The following is a 21,726-nucleotide window of genomic DNA, read 5'->3' as shown; positions in this document are numbered from 1 at the left end:
AGACGCTTTAAATAGACAAAGAAGCAAACATGTAAATGACCATTTTCCGGTTTAAATCACTCACACCACCTATTTTGATCCAAAGCAGGTATATACCTGGTATTTTGATCCATTAGGTGAAACTGAAGCCAGATCTATTCAGGTTAGGATCTGCAGCCTGGTAGCTCCAGAATAGGCAGTAGTAAACCTACTAAGAATGCAGAGTGCAGGGTTGTCTAATTACTGCTTGTGTAGAATAGTATAGTGATGGTACAGAGTGAGTTGAATCTGTGTTAGCAGTTGGGAGGACTTCATCTGGCAGGCACAAGCATCATGTTCAGAGCCACACTGATCAGAGGTAACAACTAAATGATACTGATCTGGTGGTCTGGCATTCCAGCTCTCCTGTCTGCTCATGAGATGTGCTGTTATAGCTTGCAGCAAGTCTTACTATTGTGACATTTTTTTTTTTTTCTTTCAGATTTGACAAGCACTCTCACATATACTGAGATAACAAGCCAGGAATACAAAAAGTCATGGCAGCTATTGTTCATTATTGGGTATGTACACCTGACAGAAATGACAAGGCCAGGAACTTTTACTGTGGTGCCCAAAGTTTAGTGCCGCATCCACAGGGAACATCCATTTGTAAAAACAGTAGCAGACAATATGGCCCCAAACACAGTATTGTGGTGGCATTAATGCTCAGGTTGCTGCTTACAGCACATTTTCCAGACACATAGGTCCTGCAAAACAACTCTTCTAGTGTGGAACAGAGTGACTCCCTTGATCCCAAATCAGTTACATCCACGAGACCCACTTATTCACATGTTTGTATATAAAATGGATTAATATTCAGCAAACTCTTGGTCTTGTGTGTTTCGTGGAATAACACTTTACATTAACTATTCATAATATTAACAGATCTCCACATGAGGGAGCAGTTGATAACAAATAGGTAGTCTCAATGGGCATGTGCAACCGTATTCTAGTATAAGATACTGCGTATAGAAAACCATGGGATTTGAGTGTATAGGGTGCCTCTTGATTGACATGCAAAAGAAAAGAAAAGAAAAAAGGAGGATATTGAGAACAGGTAAGATTTAACCTCCCTCCAAATTATTATTTTAGTGTGTAAAATACTTACAAATACAGGGGAGAAAAAACCACTACCTCTTGACACTGTAATCTTTCAATTTAAGACTAAAGTGTGTGGGGAGGAGTATGAGAGCTGATATTTTGAGTCATACAGCTTATTGCTGGCAGAGGCAGGAATGAAAATAAGGTGTTCTGAGTTCCTGCCTATATAAGTGCTATTATATATATACATATTCCTGCCTATAAAACATTGCTGTTTTAGTACAGACTGTAGTGCAGACAGATATTCCACTGGAGAAAAAAAAACAAACAAAAAAACAATGTGTTTCAACTAGAGAAAATGGCACCATTAACAAGAAATATCTGAAGAAAGAACCAAAAGAGCAGCATCCAGGGTGGTTAGGTGAAATGGACAATAAAAACTTGGCAAAACAGCTGCAGTGGAAGATCTCATCTATTCAAGCTGGTACATCTCAAAAAATAAAAATCACCTTCCTAATGATACAACTGAAAGCAAGAGACTTCCTTCTTCTCAAATTAAGCCTAAGAAAATTTGCTTTTGTTTGAGAATAGCAGCAATTAGGATGGATTGTCTGAAAAGTATGTTATTCTTTTCTTTACTCCCAGAAATGAATCACATGGCAAAAACTGCTTTGTCTTTCTTTCTACCTCCATACAGTAAGAGATCTATTCTTACCTATTTTTAGTCATTAAGTATCTGATGCTGTAGACTTTCAGTCATTCGTTGTAACACCATCTTCCAAAGGAAAGCATTCAAATTATTTTGTAGGAACAATCTCATGTTTGCCAACTACTCATGCTGGTCAGCCACAGGAGTACTCTCCAAGCTTCTGTTCAGATGCTCAGCTGTCATGTTCACCCTGAGTGTGCTTGGCCTGGCTCTCTGACAAGGAGCTCCTGGACAGATGCTCACAGATTTTGCAGTCCACTCAACTGCATCATGATGCCAAATTGTATTTTGTGTTTCTTCAGAAACTGCAGGTTTGTACCATTTAGAAAAAGTTATTACTGGCTCCAAGAAGATGGAGAAATACCAGATCTATCACTGAAGACTGGATCTCTCTGGAAGGATGAAGGTTGTTTCCTGCTGACGAGCAGTGTGATATCGCTGCTACCCCACAAGGCCTTTCCTAGCCTGGGCTCAGCTCTCAGATGTGACTGTGATGCCAAAGAGGAGCTGCTATCAATGGCAGCAGGCAGGAATATGCAGATAGCCAAAGAACCCAAATTGTCACCTAGGACAGTGGTGACTGCAGTTTCAGACTATTGGGCATTAAGGGAGCTGCAGGATAAAAGAGGATCCAGAGGACAGGGCAGGAGATAAAACCAGTAAGAGGAGGGTGAAAAGGCAGAGAGGAAGTATTCATTGGTAATGCGGCATCATATGAGGGTATAGCATGACTAATTTCCACTGTCTGTACTTTGGATGATTAATTTCCTCCATCAAGAAAGGTTTTCCTCTGATCATACACCAGATATGATGTGGTGCTGTACAAGCCACAATATATGGGATGCCTAAAGATGCACTTTCCTATAGGCCTGCTGAAAATAAAAGGACATTTATCAGATAGAAGGCAGATATCTGCAGCAAGATGACAGCAGGGAGGAGTTTGTAGAAGAGCTGACATTTACAAGGACATTTCATTTCATCTGAAGTGTATGTGTGAAGGAGAAATGAAGAGCATCAGCTAAGGCTATGGGGCAGCACTTGAGGGTTCCCTACAGGAGTGTAGATGTAGCTGCTGATAACAGCAGGCTTTCTTCCAGAATATTCAGTGGGTTCATTTCCAAAATTACTAGAGCTTTCCATAACATGCAGACACCACTAGATTGCAGGCTGACAGCTGGATTTATAAATCAAGTTTCCTCGTCTACTGTATAATGCACTTTGCAGTGATTACTCCTGGCTCCATGGAATAGTTCATGCTATTATTAACTAACACCGGACAGATTAATTGTTATTATTTACTTCCTTTTTCAATGAACTTGAGTCCTGTGCTGGCTGATGAACAATACAAGGGATTATTGTAAATGCAGCATAAAATGAAAAGCAATATATTAGTGATTTTTAAGCATATGAAGAGAAAGCCATGGGTTAGTATTGAGAAATCAGATGAACAGAAGTAACCCCTACCCCACATAAAATAGGCAGATGTCCTATACAGTGGTCCTAAAGTTGCTTCCATTCTTCACTTCAGTTAAAAGAAAAGTCATCATGCTTCCAGCATTTTGTAAAAGGGGGGGGCCAAAATTAATCCTTCATACTTCTTACTTCTTAATGAACAGAAGGTTTCTTATGTTAATTGGCAGCACCGCTGGCCTTTCTTTATAAAGGCTTCCCAACAATGCAAATTTGGCAATACAAAGAGAACAGTAAAAAATGCCCTAGGGATTGCCACTGCTGCTGCTTTTAGATAGAAATTATTGTCAATGTTAGATTCATAGAATCATAGAATCAATCACTCAGGTTGGAAAAGACCTTAAAGGTCATCAAGCCCTTCCATAGCACACTACCCTAACAACCCTCCGCTAAATCAAGTCCTTGAGCACCACATCCAAACGGTTTTTAAATACATCCAGGGATGGTGACTCAGCCACCTCACTGGGCAGCCTATTCCAGGGCTTAACAGCCCTTTCTGTAAAGAAGTTTTTCCTGATATCCAACCTAAATTCTGGTGTGACTTGAGGCCATTTCCCCTCATCCTGTCATCTGTCACAGGTGAGAAGAGACCAACCCCATTCTTGCTGTAAGCACCTTTCAGATAATGGTAGAGAGCGAGGTAGCTCTAGTGATAGGGAATAAGACAAAGTATATACACATACTATTTAGAGGCAATGAGAACAGATACTCTTGTTATCTTAAGAAGTAAAAATTCAATTCATGTTTCTGCAAGAGAATGGATTTTAAAAGTAATGAGGATGTTTGTGTTCTGAAGAAGACTGCTAGTGTTATGTAAGTTGATACATCTGCATGTTGCAGACTATGCGACTGTTAGTCTCTGAAGGTCATATAAATGTGGTTGAGATGAGATCTTAGACAAATAAGAGGAAAAGGACTTTTTATTTCAAAGAAGCAGAAGAGCTGGTTTCAGGATTTTATGTTGTTAATTTCTTCACCCTCTGCACAGGATATGAAGTCTGGTACTTTTTTTCTCTCTCTTGTTGAAACAGCTTGTCTAAAGTGTATGAGAGCTCTGACTTTTTCTGCTAATGGGCAAAAAATGTTTGCCTTTCAATGACTTCCTTGATCTTAGATAAAACTTGAAATTCTTTCTGAGACATCTTAGGTACATTTCACAGGTTATAGACAGTATAATGAAATGTTACTACACCCTAAATCTGAAATTTGAAATGTTATTTAAATTAAAAACATGAAATAATAGCTTTTTCTGTTACTTTTCTATCCCTTCTGTCATTACCACCTGCACACAAAATTTGGATGGTTCCGTTTCCAAAGCCGTCTCATGCAGGCAGTAGACTGAAAGAAAATGAATTTATCGTCCACTGTTATACACTCTGACATGCTATTTCAAGCAGTTTGTTTGTCAAAGCAGTTCATTTGTTTAGATTCTGGGGGGATAAATGGGATAAATCACATGAGGCCTCATACAGTCTAAGTCCAAAATGTCTGTTTGACTTGAATCTGTGCGCACACTCAATGGAAAGTCCAGTGATGAGAAGGAGAAAATGACAAAGTGTAAGTGAAGTCTTCAGTAGAACACTGACTACTGAAGATACTAGAGAGTCTTTGAATGAGTGAGACTTGGCTTTGGCAAACCAGATAATTTAGTATGAGGACTGGCTACATTTCAGGAAATAAGTACATGAGCTAGAATAAGACTTTTATCAGACTCTTTCACTCTTTGGCAAAGCTTGCATATAAACTCTCCTTTCTGTAATACACTTTGATATTTTTAAAAAGATAAGAAACAAACTTGACTTCAATGACATGCCTCTTATGTGCAAATACAATTTTGATCTGTCAGGAAACCTGCTACTGATGAGTCTATGTCTTATACAGTGCTTTTCATACGTTCTCAGAATGTTTTACAAATAAAGTTAATATTACTATACTCTTTTTACTGACTAAGGGAAATTGAGGTAAAAGCAGAGAAGTTTTATACTCAGAAATACCCAGCAAGCCATTAGTTAAACTAACTGGAAGCAGGGCCTTCTTGAGCTTAAGAAAAAATAGAGTTGGTCTTAATGAAAATAAATTATGTGGGAAATTTTAAGGAGATGTTTGGAGAACCCTTTGAAGATGCTGTGCATAACACAGCCCTCACTGAAGAATATATAGTATTCATTGTATGTATACGTGCACTGTATACATGCATGTGTGTATATTAGTATATTTGTTTGGGCTTTACTTGAACTCATGTGGTACTGAATTTATGTGTAGGTTTGTCAAAAGAAAGACTTATTCTGTCCAATCTATGCCTTAATAAGCCAGATAATCACCCAGTGTAAATAAGCACAAATCTGTTAAAAATCTCAGACCTTCATCTCAGCTCTGACTAAAACAGCAGCTAAAGACCGAAGCTCAGAGAGTATTAAACTCAAAAGTATTTGTCTTTAACACAGCTTTTTCCTATTGACTTTTTGGTCACTGTGGATATCATCAGTCCACCTGTCACTTGGGCTCACTCTATGGGTGCAATCGTTGACTGACTTATTTACAGATCGGTATTCATGATCATATATTTCCTTAAGTTTCTTAATGGATAATGTCTCATCTACATATGTAAAGTTCATCTAACCTAACATTATTTCATCATAGAATCACAGTGTGGCTTGGATTGGAGGGGTCACTGAAGGTCATCTAGTTCCAACCTGTCTGCCATGGTCCAATAGACCAGGTTGCCCCAAAGCTCCACTGATCCATGCCTTTAATGTTTCCAGGGACTGGAACAACTTCAAGTTCTCCAGGAAACTTGTTCAGTCCCTCACCACCCTCACAGTGAAGAATTCTTTCTTTCTAACTAAATCTACTGTCTTAGTTTACAGCCATTAATCCTTGCATCACTGCACAACCTGCTAAAGAGTCCTTCCCCATCTTTCCTGTAGACATTATTTAGCTACTGTAAGTCTGCCATAAGGTTCTCCTGAAGCCTTCTCTTCTCCACACTGAAGCACTCAACTCTCTCACCCCCCTCACCCCCCCTTTTTATTTTCTTTTCATTTTATGACAGTTTTTGCAATATCCTTTTTTGTTGTCTGAGTAAAGGAGGCTTGTCCTGTTCCTATCTATGCAGAATGCTGTTGCAATGGTAGATTGATATTTGACTACCCTGATATTAGTCTATATAACTGTTTCACTGGCTTACAATTACTTCATTACACATAAACAACTTATTGTCATTTAACCTTGCTAAGCAGATAAGCACTACAAAGCCACTTGCTCACAAACCCCACCTTCTGCAGCTAGATGGAAAGAAGAGAATCAGAAAGGTCAAAGTGTGAGAACCTAAGTACTGAAACCAAGAAAGTTTACTAGGTAAAGCAGAAGCTATGTGCAAACCACAGAAAAAGAAGGAATTCATTTACTGCATCCCATTTGCAGGCAGTTGTTCAGCTATTCCCAGGAAATCAGGGTTCAACACACATAACAGTTTCTTGGGAAGGCAAAAATGATAACTCTGAAATGCCCCTTGTTTTTCTTCTTTCCCTAGGTTTTAATGTTGAGCATTATGCCTCTTTGGTCATTTTGGGTTGGCTGTTCTGGTTCAGTTCCTTCCTCATGCATCCCCATCTCTTTGCTTGCAGGGCATCATTAGTAGCTGAAACATCCCTAACTGTACATAAGTGTTTCTCTGTAGTAACTAAAGCATCAGTGTGTTATCAATTTTGTTTTTTTCCAAAATCCAACACTGTATCCTATCAGCTATTGTGAAAAAAAACTATCTCCATCCAAAACACTGACACCTAATATTTGTCTCTCTAGCACTTTTATTAGTCAATCACTTGCTGTCTTCACATTCACAACCTTTCTCAGACTACTTTTCCTAGATACATGAGTGCTGGGAGGTCAAATTCTCATTGGCAGTTGGCTTAAAAGCCTCCATTATCCATTTGTTTTTCCAAACAAGTTATCTTATCTTTCCCCCCCATTTTTCCTTTCACAATTGCAAATGGTTTCCTTCAAACAAAACTTACCAATTTCCTGTTTTTCATTGCCTCCTCCAGCCTCATTATTGATACTTATCAAAGAACCTTGGACTTATACAAGACTGAAACCACATTACTTCTATGCCCCACTATGCACACCCATGGTGTCCTACTGCTATTGTCTTCTCCTTTTATTTCCTTTGTGCCTTGCTATTGCCCAAAGACTCATCATAATCTACTTTTGTACTGCATTCAGACCTTACTTTATGAGCAGAACTGAGGATTTGTCTTGTCAGCTCTGGGAAGTGGGCAGGATCTGAGCATACTTACCTGCCATGTCCCCTACCCACCTTCAGATCTAATTAATGGAGGAAATTTAACATTTATTTATTTATTTTTCCAAGGCTTAGTTTCACAATGGGAAAAAGCTCAGCTTTACTTGAGTTACATACAGGTGCTGAAGTAATGCCAAGACAACATGACCTGTGCAGACCTCATGTGGATGCTTTGTGGATGCAATGAATGCAAGGCTGAATGTTTGTCAAAATGGAGTTAATTGATACAGTGCTAGAAAGAGCAATTTAAGCTCTGGGCCACACATAGTTAGTCTCATTAGGGCTGATTCCCAGAAATGTACTGAGGTTATTTTTCTAACTAAGCTCAATGCTTTGTTCTTGTATTGATTCTTGTATACATTAGTGGCACCACTACTGTATTGCCACAATAAGCGACTCCTGATAATGGTTCACCTTTGCTGTACATATTGCAAATATCCTCCAGCAGATGTGACTTCTGTTATCTGCTCTAAACTACTGTACATACACTCTGCTAAACAAGCAAGTATATCATTCCCATTAATTTATAGATAACTGTTATGGCTGGGAACTCCTCCAAGAGACCTTATTATAGATGTGTTTTATCAGTGCAGTTAAATTAAAACAGCTGCAAAAGCACTAGGATTATTCCCTCTCTCTTTTCCTCAAAGATAGAAGTATGTTCTGAGCTGCGATCAATAAAGATCATGACTTAGAGGATGTGTTGCAATTTACATTAATGTACGTTATGGGAAAATGATAGTCCTGCTTCTGCCCATTTTAAGATAGACAAGAATTAGCTCTACACATCCATTCAAGGAAGAACATTTCTAAAAAAATGCAATATTTACTTGGCAGACTATATCATAGCATCTTTTGCAGTTCTTTTCCATCAGAAAAAATTTCAAGTGTTGGTAACTTTCTGAGTAATGTGAAGTTTGTTGAAATAGTCTGGCTTGTTGTGCCTGCACTGAAATTTCAACAGCCAGCACGAAAATGTATTTTCATGCAAAAACTCTCTCATAACAATTTAATCCAAAAGGTCATTGGAATCAGGAATGCCAGTACTTTGCTTCAAAGCAGAAAAAAAAGGGGGGGGGGGGGGGGGAGAAGAAAAAAAAAGGAGGGGGGAGAGAAGGGACAAAGGGATTTCTGTAACCGTTTCATGAACAAAAGTTTTTAATTCAATCCCCTTGCCAGCAAAGAAAGATTAAAAGCTTCTGGAAGCTTCCTAAGCTCTCAGTCAAGTTCATGATACTGTTTTGTGCCCTGCAGAAAATTGTAGCCATTTGTTTAAGCAATGAAGTTTCCATCTGTTCTGTCTTGGTTTAAAGAAGCAGTATATTTTCAAAAACCTCAAGGCAATGTTTACTGAAAGCAGAAAATGTCCCTGAAGTGACATCACAGAAGCAAAATATAGATGGCAGGATTTTAAAGCTCACTATCACAGCAATACACAGTTACAATTTCTTCCACACAGACATATGCACATCTCTGTATATACTTTAACGGGGACAAAGGGAGCAATGGATTTGCATTAAAAATAAAACTAAATTACCAGTTTTGGCTGATTTATCTGGTTAACAGAGAATCTCCCCGAGTAAAACAAATGCATTTTTTTGCTGTGTGTGACAAGCAGAATCTAAATAAAACATCAGCTCATTCTTACTTTGTGAAATATTCAAGTTTTGTGTTGCACTACATCTTTATTTAACATATATGCAATGTGTATTCAGGCAAGTTTGGAACAATGTGAAATATCTCAAGATATACTCTGAAGAGTATTAATTGAGGCTAATTTCATTTATGCTACATTCCACCTACAGAAGCATCAATATAAAAGACTCCAAGTGCAGCCTTATCAGCTCAAGGCTTTAGACAGGAGATTAAAAACACCTTGGCCATCTCCTGAGATGATCCTGAGATCACTTGCTTGAATTCTTTCAAGCTTCCATTTTACTAAGAGTGATATAAATTCTAATACCCAATGGTTACAGAAACATAACAGCATCCAGCATATTCCAGTGTTCAAGGCATTTAGGAATCCTTTAAAAGATGTAGTGAAGAGTGTGCTTAAGGATTTGGGGTACGCTGCTAAAGGGCTGTGCTTCATGCTGCCTCATCTGCCAATGGAAAGTAGTGGCCTTATGTACTTTGGATGCAGAGGCAGACTTCTTACTTGTTGGCAGACATATAATTTAATTACTGGAATACCTGAACATTAAGCACCTGTTTTCCTTCTTCAACTACAAGTCTGGGACTGCCAGTATTGGCCATATGGCTACGCTGATGGCTAAGTGATAAATAATAGCTCTAAGGTAAAATAAACCATCAATAAAAATCACTCCCCAGGTCAGTGGTCACAGCACTGAGCTGCCAGAGTTCAGGGAGTGTTTGGACAACTGTCTCAGTGGTATGGTCTGATTATTGTGTGTTCTCATGAAAAATCAGGAGCTGGACTTCAGACACCAAACTGGGAGAAAGTGTTGATCTACCTGAGGGTAGGAAGGTCCTACAGAGGTATCTGGACAGGCTGCATAGCTGGGTTGAGGCCAGTGGGATGAAATTCAACAATACCAAGTGCTGAATCCTGCACTTTGGCCACAGCCTCAAGCAACACTACAGGCTTGGGGCAGAGTAGCTGTAAGAGTGTGAAAGAAGTGGATTTGGAGCTGTTGGTTGACACTTGGATGAAGACGAGCCAACAGTGTGCCCAGGTGGCCAAGAAGGCCAGTGGCATCCTGGCTTGCATCAGCAATAGTATTGACAGCAGGAGCAGGGAAGCAATCAGCCCTCAGTACTCAACCCTGATGAGGGCATACCTTGAGTACTGTGTTCAGTTTTGGGCCCCTCCCTGAAGAAACACATTGAGCCCCTGTGTTCAGAAAAAAGCAATGAATCTAGCAAGAGATCTGGAGCAAAAACTTTATGAGGAGTGTCTGAGGGAGCTGGGATTGTTCAGTCTGGAGAAGAAGCTCAGGAGTGACCTTATTGCTCTCTACAGCTACCCTAAGCAGGGGTTAGCCCTGTGTGACTAACAATAGAACTAGAGGGAATAGCCTCAAGTTGCAGCAGGGAAGACTCTGATTGGATCTTAGGAAACACTTCTTCAAAAGTGTGACCAGGCACTGGCACAGGCTGCCCAGGGAGTTAATTGAGTCTGGAGGTGTTCAAGGATGTTTTAGATGTTGTACTGAGGGATGTGGTTTTGTGGGAAATATTGGTGACAGGTGGATGGTTTTACTGGATGATCTTGGAGATCTTTTCCAACCTTGGTGATTCTATGATCGTTATGCATCCCTTCCAACTCAGTGTATTCAATGATTATATGATTCTGTAACTAATCCAGCATTTAAAGTAGTCCAAAAAATATGTCTGAGAAGATCCATTGCTGCATTTACCCACCTTGCCTGCATACAGCTGTTCATTCTCCCATATCTCTGCTCAGTTTGTTCCCCTCTCTCAGTCCTTAGGCCTCACACCATCTGCAGCATAGGCTTCTCCTCCTGCTTCCTGCCAGAGTCCCATCCTCCTCTGTAGGCTGCTGCTAGGAAGGAGTTAAGCTGTTTTCCTCAATATGCTTTCTCTCCATTTATTTTTCCATTTTTTTATTCTTAAAATTTTTTTATTTATTTTTTTTCCCTGTAAGAACAGGCTCAAGGGAACAGAGGTTGGAGTTCTCCCTACCTTTAGCAGTAGCCCTCCTGGTTCTTCTGCTCCTGAGCAGTCAGCCAGGCTGATAGAAATCTCCAAAGAGTGAGATGGAAACACGTCATGACCCACTTGCTGTTAGCTAGCTGCATTGCCCAACTCTCAGATCTGCCGCTATCTAGACCATTTTAAGTACAAATGCAGTTAGCTTATACTGTGAATGCAGTAGAGAGTATACCCAGCATATATGACCATCTTTCTGCTTAGTCTCTAGGCCAGCTAGGCTAAATCTTACACTCATTCCTTAAATATTATGAATGTCTGATATCAGTGCCATGCATTTTATTGATTCCTATATCCAGGTATAAGCCTGAGTCCCTAGGCCTCCCTATTTACATGCTTTATGAGTGCACCATGCCATGTGCATTACCTGATTTCTCAACAGTTGCCACTAGACTTGTGCTGTACAGCAATAATAGTAGATAAATGCTACAGAAATTGTACTTGATCTGATAATTTTAACAAATGACTTTCCTAATCAAAATATTGAAATTTCAGATCATTTATTCCAAATTTTGTAGACAATGATAACTATGTCTGTAGACAAATGATAACTGTGGAATTCCATAAGTACTAAAATTTACCAGTAATTGTTCTGTTTCAGCAGCTCCTTTCTGTTACCCATTTCCTGCCATTAAAAGTTGCATGTTAGTTTATTCAGAGCTATTTTGTGTGAGACATTATTTTTCAAGTCGCAGTTATATTGCAAAGAACATTGATTTTGAAATGTTTCCCATGCAATGCTTGGCATTATTTTTTTTCAGATGAACCACTTGATTTTAGTAGTGCAGAGGCCACAGCTCATATTGTGTTACAGCACCATAAATGAAAGTCTTCTCTGAAGTTACATTAGATTTAACCCATAGTAAACAAGAAGAGAATCTGCAGAAACTTTGCTTCACATCTGTGAGAGCTCGAGTAATTAAGTTTGATATTTAGTAGCTGAGGAAATTTGACATCATTTACAATCCATCCAAAACATACTTGCACAGTATTTCGATATTCCTCCTGCATCACCCACCCGTTCCCACTACTTACACACTTGCTATTGATGTTGGAGTTTAATTAGCTACTTTTGTACCACTTTCTGAACGTCCAAGTTAACCATTCTTGGTCATGGAGGAGATGATCCTTGAATATAAACAAACTCTTGTATTCCTCTTCTCTCTGAGGCCATACAGTTCCTCCAAGCAGATCTGCTAACAAGCCAGTCTGCTCTCCCAAAGTCCATGGCTGCTTATTTCTTTGATTCCCAACTCAAGACCTGGACTCTACTATCCATGGTCCCACAGACAAGGACGCTTCCAGCCCTTGTCTCCAGTCCTTGTCTGTAAGTGTGAGCTCCAGAACACTTTCCCTTGTCAGGACCTCAATCACCTGTGTTAGAAAGATAACGTGGAAGAGTTAAAAGTGACAGCATCAGATCTTTACATTCCTGCATATACACATGCATAACAGCTTTTGTAGCATTCCAGGGTTTCAAAACCCTTTTATGGAAGTTACCTGTTAAAGAATCAATTGCATTCCTCCTTTTAAGATAGACCTGGTGTTAGAAGTGATTAAAATAGAAGCAGACAGGAAGAATACCACTGTCTGTCTTGGCTCTCTGGTCCAGTCACACTAAATATCAACACAGAATTAAACCTGTATGAGATGCTCTTAGGGTTTAGCATACAAAGAAGACATTTCCTTGCTACTTAAAGTAATACTAAAATTTTTAACTTTTTATTTATTTATTTTTTCTTTTTTTCCCCTGTTGTTTCTTCAATGCCTTCAGCAGCAATTCTGGATATTTAAAACTTATTTCATTTGTCTGCATTTCAAAGCAAGTAATTCTTAGTCAAGCAAATGCTAGGTTGTTAAGTGCAAGTCTTTTCTCTGTAATAAGAAATGGTGTGGAGTTAACTCATTTAGGTAGCTAAACATATTCAGGTAGTTGAGCAGCTCTCCAAACACACAAAAATCAACACCTCACAGCTGAATAATGTACTGTGCAAACTGCTATGTCTGACTGGTACTATCATGACTGAACACTCATCTGGAATTAGGTTGGGTGTGTCTTAATAAGTGCTTGTGAAAAAGCACATACAGAAAGCCAGCTTCTCCAGCTAAAATATTATTTCATATTTACTCAGTAAGTAAATCTACAGATTTTCCTCGCCTGCTATCTCAGGCATCTAGATTTTACTCAAACATTTCAACATCTCATGCAATTCTTGGCTTGATTAATGTACATTCTTTTCTGGCTCTAAACTTGCTTCACTTGGCAGCTACAATGATAATTTGCTCTGTATGCCACCCTCAAATTATACAGTGTCCCTAACAGTCCCTCTGTCGCACATGCTTCCCCGCTGTTAACTAAAAGCTATTTATCATTAAAGCCTTCTGTGGCCCGTTGCTGCTTTGAGTATTTTCTTCAGCTGTTGCTCAACCACTGCTCTCATTCTCCTTGCATCTGTGATGCTAATTGTCACAGTAGTGCTATTAATGTCTTATTTTTCTGGGAAGTCCTGGGATCTTCTACATGAGTCTGTCCTAGTAGCAGTCCCATTCACTCCTTCAAGTAGTTACTCATATAGCATGGGCACAATGTGTATATGGCATCAGCCAAAAAGGTTCATAAACTTTTGAAGAACAGAGTAAGAATTCAGATAATATACACAAGGGAATGTATAAAAGTAAAAAAATAATTTTATTTTTATTTTTATTTTTTTTTAAAAAAGCTATTTGCTAAGGGCAAATAGAAGACATTGGCGTTAATACAAAGAAGAATCAAACATATAAACCTAGTGCAGGCAGTAACAGCTTCTGCTCAGTTCAAGGAGGGCTGGAATACGAGTTATCAGCACTGCTTGTCACTGTGTGTGCTGTGCAAATGTCACTGGAGCTGTATTAACAGAACTGTTTTATTTAACATGCCAGCTTGTTTCTCTCTCCAGGAGATGTTCACTTGTTAACTTAGCTGGCATTCTTTTCTCTTATATGGCATAAATGGGCCAGAAAACATCTCTGAATTTAATACTTACTGAAGATTTTAGACATTACAACAGCAAAGGTAATGGCAAAGATAGATGCAGTGTGTAGCTCACTCTCCTGTCCTAGAGTCCCATAAAAATGCATTCTGACATCACATTTTCAAAATTCCTCCAGTTTAAGTGCTAAGTCTTAAAGGAGTGTCTACAATATGCAAGGGCACCAAGGGCAATATACAACAATATGCAAATCACCAAGGGCAGATTGCGCCTGGCCAATCTGGTGGCCTTCAATGATGGAGTGATGGCTTTGGTGGATGGGGGAAAGACAATGGATGTCATCTACCTGGACTTCTGCTAAGCGTTTGACATGGTCCCTCGCCACATCCTTCTTTCCAAATTGGAGAAGTGTGGATTTGAAGGATAAATTGTTCAGTGGATTTGGAATTGGTTGGCTGGATGCAGCCAAAGGGTTGTGATCAATGGTTCTGTGTCGAGGAGAAGGCTGGTCACAAGTGGCATCCCTTAGGGGTTGGTCTTGGGAACAGTGCTCTTCAACATCTTCATCAGTGACACAGACGATGTCTGAATGCACCTTCAGCAAGTTTGCAGATGACACCAATCTGTGTGGTGCAGTCGATGCCTTGGAAGGAAGGGAAGCCATCCAGAGGGACCTGGACAGGCTGAAGAAGTGGGCCCATGTGAACCTACTGAGGTTCAACAAGGCCAAGTGCAGGATGCTGCACTTGGGTTGGGGCAATCCCAGGTATTTATACAAACTGGGGGAAAATCTCCTTAAGAGTAGCCCAGCAGAGGACTTGGGGGTCCTTGTGCACAAGAAGCTGTACGTGAGCCAGCAGTATGCACTTGCAGCCTGGAAGGACAACTGTGTTCTGGGCTGCATTAAAAAAGGGGTGGCCCACAGGGAGATGGAGGTGATTGTCTCCCTCTACTCAGTTCTTGTGAGGCCCCATCCGCAGTACTGCATCCAGGACTGGGGCACCCAGTACATGAAGGACATGGAGCTCTTGGAGCGAGTCTAGAGGAGAAGGCTGAGGAACCTCTCCTATGAGGGAAGGCTGAGGGAAATGGGCTTATTTGGAGTAGAGAAGAAAAGGCTCTGCTGACTTCCAGTTCTTGAAAGGAGCGTATAAACAGGAGGGGGAACAGCTGTTTATGAGAGTGGATAGTGATAGGACAAGGGGGATACCATGTCTTCTGCCCAGGAGAATAAGGATGGGGCTTGTTTTGTGCCATGACAGCTGCTGTCATGCAAGTTAAAGCACGTGCTGCCTCACTTTGACTGAAAGAGGAAACAGATATTATTAAAGCTTATGCACTGAAATAAAGTCAATATTATTTCACTGAAAGACTGTTTTTACTAACAACTTACAGTGTAAAAAGCCTTGTGTTAAATCATACTTTAAAATAAAGCTTGCATGCAATTGCTGTTTATTATGGGAAAATTTGTGACAGATGGAAAAACATTATTTCATCAGTGATGGGATTAATGCAGTGTGTATTTTTTTCAGTGACAGAATGCTTGTATGCTTATTTGATGGATGGCATGCATTTATTTATAGCTGACACATAACTACCCAACTATTTGCATATCTGTCATTGACATGTCAAAACATAATTGTGTTTTTCATATGTATTTCTATTGTGATACAGCTAGAATGTTCCACGGACATGATAAAAAACATGTACTAAATAGAAATTCCTCATTTTACTTACAAATGCTAATTCTTCCTAAGCCTCGGGGATCTCTTTCAAAGCCTGAGGATGAGATTCAGTTCTCATGCTGCTGTGGTGTTCAAGGGAATTATCTGCTTCAGTCCAGGTGGAAAGAGATTTCCACTGTCCAGCAGATAACTCACAGGCTGTTCCCAGTCTTTAAGATATCCACCTCTGGCCAGGACAATTTGATGCTGTAGTAGTGTATGTAAAGGAAGAAAAAGCAGTGGAAAGAATTGTTTAAGTTAACCCTCACGGCATTCTGGGACTTAGAGTGCATAATCGGGCCAAAATGCACCTAGGAAAATGGGCTTTGGGCATCTAGCCCACAGTACTCATTCCCAAAACAATGGTGATAAAATGGCACAGAATTACTGCATCACTCTGACCTGACCAGTGCACGCCTCTGAGCAGCTTTGAGTGTAGCTGTTGTTAAAAACATTGCACAGGCAAAATTCAATACAGATTCATAGATTCAGTCACTGCAAATCTTGACTTTACTCAGTAATTGGTGCATATCATTTAAGGGAAAAATGTTCTTGGCAGGAAACAGAAGAGTGTTCTTCTTATCAATTATTCTGTGTGTTCATCAAAACACTGTGGGACTCAGCTGTACCCTTGAGGAGGGAGTTCAAGTATTGAATCTTTGGTGACATTTTTAAATGGCAGGTACAGCAACACACAAATCCTATACTCCTATTTACATAAATGATTACCATTTAATAAATCACTTGACAAGAACCCTAAAATTCACAAAACCATATGTATGTAACCAGTATTTTTAAACTGTTGCAAAACAGACAGGAGCATTGTTCCTGAGTAAGATTTGAGCTACTTCTTCCTGAAGTCTGGTGAGGTATCAGCACAAAATATGGTAAATCTGTGGATGGTTTACCCCTTCCACTGCTCTGTCCTGGACCTGGCAGGAGACAAGAAAGCAAAACTGATGAAGAAGACAGGTATCATCTGACTCTGGGGAAAGAGTGGCATAGGCCAGCTGGGAAGTAAGATAAGGTGCACATCTGTGACCAGGCTTGACTTATGTTCACAGGGGGCACCACTGTCTGTGTGTTGATGAAAAGATGAAAGTCAAGGCAGATGTGTCTCTGAAACTTAATGATGTCTTCATGTTTATTCTGTGAGCATAAGTTATTTCTAAAACCTCAATACTCCAATGCATATGGAAGAAAAAAAAAAAAGACATAGAAAATCACTAATGAGAGTAATTAAAATATCCACACCAAAGCACCCATTGTGAGAATGTTCTCTGGTACATGTGTTTGCATGTTTTTTACCATTTCACTAACTCTTCAAGTTTTTTCTGCTCTGTAAAGAAGTAGAGATCATAGCACAACTCCTGAGAGGAGATGCTACGATTCCAAAACATATACTGCACTTTGTTCTGGCTGTTGTTCTCTTACCTTTCAATGGAAGGGGATTTCTTGTTGCAAACTGGTTTAGCATTTGAAGGGTCTGTCATGAGAATTTACAGAGGTATGGAACCATAGAATATCTCATGTTGGACTGGATCCACGAGGATCATTGAGTCACAGTGTTCCGAGTGAGGCCACGACAGTGCAGTGTAGACTAATTACTTAGTACAACTGAATCTGATCAAGCATATGCAAAATTATTCAGACAATGACCAGTATAAGGAAAGGTTGCTGCTGCAGAACTGTGACTGACACAGCTGAAAATTCAAAACCCAAACAGATGGTGCAGTGACAGGTTGTCCTGTCAGGAATTTAAGAAACATCTTCCTCTCATGTCTAGAAGAGGCTTAGTGCTGTGAGAAGGGAGGCTGTTGTCCCTTTCTGTCAGTGTAATCAAAGAAACTGTCATTTTGTGTGACAAGTAAACCATACTGCTTAAAAATTATATATATATATATATATTATATAATTTATATGCATAATTTATATATTATGTATATTTCTAAATATAAATAATTTATCACTGGTTTCTTCTAATGGAGCTTAAATGCCCCAACCGTTGAATACTTGCCAATTAGAAAGAACAAAATGTATTTTTAAAGAGGAATGTGGGAAGCATAGATAACAGACACAGGGCATTCCTGTGGCTTTGTCCACCATCAGCTCTCCCTCAGCTGCCTTTCTCTGACCTGCTAGCTCTGACCTATTTCAACACACACAAATGCTTGCTGGTATCCAGCACACATGTGCTGCCTGGATCACTGCTGCTAGGGACGTTTGATCACATTTCATTGCACAGAAGTAAAATAAAGAGGGAACTGGTTGGAGTGTCTTTCTTCTGCTCTCCTGCTGGTTAAACAAGCGCTTATTTGTTAATTGTTACAAAGTACAGGCAAGAATGAGCCCTCTAATGCTGCTGCAATAGCGGATTTTGTGGGAAGGGGCTTGTGCTCTCCCTGAACTGCCCCTTCTGCTGCCCCTAATTGAGACAGGATTCCAGAAGCTAGGTGTGCCATGGTGGGAGCGGGGAGGGACTTCCTTATTTTCTTAAATGTGAGACATCCGTACATGTCAAATGTGGTTGATACTGGCTGACAGCTTCAGGAGTTATGGGGACTGTGGGAGAATTAATAGGAAGAGAGACTGTATCAGCTTCATTTCTTTAGAAACCAGGCGAAAATATTTGAACCCATTATCACTTTGTGAAGTATTTATATGGTGGTTGCTTTTGCATGCTTTAAATATCTAAGCAAGTAGAGAATTCACAGTGTTCAGGCTAATTGTAAACATTTTAGATGTCGGTTGGGAAGGGGTGGCTGTTGGTATGGTCTACCTGGACTTCAGCTGGGCCTTTGACATGGCCTCTCATGGTGTTCTTGTCATGGTTTTATGATGTTTGGTTACTGGTATTCCACATCTTAACACCGTGTAGTGCACTGGGAGTTAAAGCGTTAATGCTCCAGTTCCGGGTACCTGTCCAGAAGAGAAGAAGAACTACATTCCCCAGGGGACTTTGTGGTCAGAGAGGAGATAGCACCTGATTGGGCTTTTCTCTTTGTCGCTCTTCTCCTTCGCCTCTTCTCACTGCTGCCTGTCCTGACTGCATGCATCGCATCAGTAAGCTTGCAGCTTACAGATACTCTCCCATTATATTTGATTTATTAGCTTCAGTTCTAATTATATTGTATTATAGTCTGTTATCTTGCATTCCAATACCATATTTAGTAAATTTGTTTCTCCTCAGATCATTGCTGCTGTTTTTAACTATTTTGGGGTTCCTTTCTTCCCTTTTCTGGAGGCACAGATTTTGTAAAATCCCTCCGTCCCAATGATCACGGAACTGGGCTGAACCAGCCTGTAAACTGTTGACAATTCTCCTGGGGAAACTGGCTGCCTGTGGCCTGAACAGGTCTACCCTTCTTTGGGTAAGGAACTGGGTACAGGGCTGTGCCCAGCAGGCAGTGGCTAATGCAATTAAGTTCAGCTGGTGACCCATCACAAGCGGTGTCCCCCAGAGGTCAGTGCTGGGGCCTATTTTATTTCATATCTTTATTGATGACCTAGATGAGGGGATTGAGTGTACCCTCTGTAAGTCTGCAGATGACACCAAGCCAGGAGGTGGTATTGATCTGCCTGAGGGTAGGGAGGCCCTTCAGAGGGAGCTGCATAGGCTGGATCACTGGACTGAGGTGAATGGGGTGAGGTTCAACAAGGCCAAGAGCTGGGTCCTGCACTTTGGCCACAGTAACCTCATGGGGATCAAAAGGGGTCAATCCTGAGGCTGCACCCTCTCACAGACCTTCCATACGTGCCTCAATGTGTGGCTGGAGCTTGTCAGGCTCCTCACAGTGCAATAAGACTGCAGGGTGCATGCGCTTCCATGCAACAATTCCAAGTACTTATGGCTTTAATACTGAAATGGATATCACTGCAGTAAAGAGCCTATAGGATGTCTGGTTTCCAGCCAGCCTCCATGTGTAGCCTCCCTCTACAGCTTGTGGAGGTTTACTGTGCTTTTAATTAAACCTCAGGATTCGATTTTTCTTCTCTGATACAACATGAACAAGCTCTGAGGTTTGAAGCAGGAGCCAGTATTTTTGTAATAAGTTCTTCAGACACTTGTGAGCTTTAGCTCAGGTCAATCAGGAGTCAACCAAATTCATTAAATTAGCACTGATAAATCCAGACCTGTATTAATTTTATACAATTAGCTTTAGTAGAATTTCTTCTTTTAAGATTTCTTTTTTTTTCTTATTACTTTAGGACTTCATTTGAAATACAGTATATGTATATAACCAAATCTGAACTCTATTAACCTAGCTATAAATCTCTATCTTTGTGCTTCCTTTAAAAATTGCTAAAAATATTCAACAATATAATAACACTTGGAGCTTGAGTGATTTCTTATATTAAAAGCTGGCAGGTAGATAATACCAATTATAAAAGAGAAAATAGATGTGCAAAGATTCCATGGTGAAAAGGGGACACTGGGACAAGCTGGATAAAGAAGACTCACAAGTGTGCTTAGTGATTAGTCTCTGCTGAAAATTTGTAGTGATGATTCCTTTATTATACTTCTGTCCAGAATTATCAATGGCTCTTTGAAACAGGTATTTCAGAAGCATTCAAAACCAATGTAATATCCAGCCCTCAGAGCAGAGGGAGCACAGGGATGAACTCAACCCAATAATGCTGGTGCAGCTGCATGGGCTGAGCAGCTCAACCGATTATGGTCTGACCTGGGACTTTTCATTACATGCAAATACACATGCAAATTCCTTAACAGCAGATATTTCTCCTGTCTTAGTGGGGCACTGTTTTAACTTTCACATATGCAGAATCCAAAGTCTTCGGACAAAAATCACCATGATGATAAAAGCATTTTGGTGGTGAGGCTTATCAGCCATAGGGATAGACATCTTCAATGTCTAAGGTTAGATCTCTTCTTTAAATGATGCGCTGCCTCTCAAAATGCATTCAGTATCTGAAGGAAAACATCAGTGGTTGTGGTCCTTAGCAAGAACTATTTACCAGGGCAGAGCAATAATCCCTGATAATCTTTACATTTCTGGTCTAATGTGAATTTCCTTTTGAATTTAAATAACTGACTGTTGTTAAGTGTTCACAAGACTTATGTGTGCAGGAGGCAGATTGAGTGAGGTACTGATGTTTCAAGTAACTGCTTGCAATCTTTCTCTTCTTAGACTTTGAGTTTGAATTCATGGTCTACCATTGCGCTGCTAACATGAAATGGTGATATTTTAAATTCAAATATTCCTCCCCAATCCTCCTCTTAAACTAGCTTAACAATCCTAAAAGGAATTTTAGGCATTAAGAATTAAATATATAGCATAAATATTAAAACTTTGATTTCTGTCTAAACTTTAAACTGGTTGTAAACCCAGACAGAGACTATTTATTTATTTATTCTAAATAAGCTTTTAAAATGATTTAAAAATCACAGGAGGAACACTAATACTTAATATTTAAAGAAAAGTGTTAATATTTAAAGGCTGAAATGTATCTTCTATTGTCAAGGCCAAATATATATGTATATATATATACACATATATATATAGATCTGTTCTAAAATGAAATTTTAAAAAAGATAACATAAATGGATTTTATAGCTCGTATTCTAGGTGGCGCAATGCAGGTAAACATTAAACAATTGCAAAACATTGTTTTTATATCATTAAACTTGCAGTTAATTTTTAAATCCTTATTCATTTTGGTAGGACACTCATTCCTTCGTAACATTCAGCCTTGTATTGGCTGTCATTACAACTTTTCCTTAATGTGACCACTTCCAAAATATTTCAATTTCTTCTTATCCACTGAACAGTCAAACCA

General features: G+C 39.7%; 1 long non-coding RNA gene across 1 annotated transcript in view; it reads left to right on the top strand.

Annotated features, from left to right (window-relative positions):
- Positions 1–457: 457 nt before the first annotated feature.
- Positions 458–21,726, top strand: part of LOC146762833 (uncharacterized) — a 48,221-nt gene continuing 26,952 nt past the window's right edge. Inside the window, exon 1 of the long non-coding RNA XR_014949150.1 lies at positions 458–539. This is a non-coding gene — a long non-coding RNA (uncharacterized LOC146762833). The remainder of the gene's footprint in view (positions 540–21,726) is intronic.

The sequence above is a fragment of the Coturnix japonica genome, chromosome 1, assembly GCF_054131305.1.
Source record: "Coturnix japonica strain WE chromosome 1, WE-NBRP24, whole genome shotgun sequence".
Taxonomy (NCBI): Eukaryota; Metazoa; Chordata; class Aves; order Galliformes; family Phasianidae; genus Coturnix; species Coturnix japonica.
The sequence above is the reverse complement of the archived record's forward strand: the minus strand, read 5'-3'. Positions and strand labels throughout refer to the sequence as shown.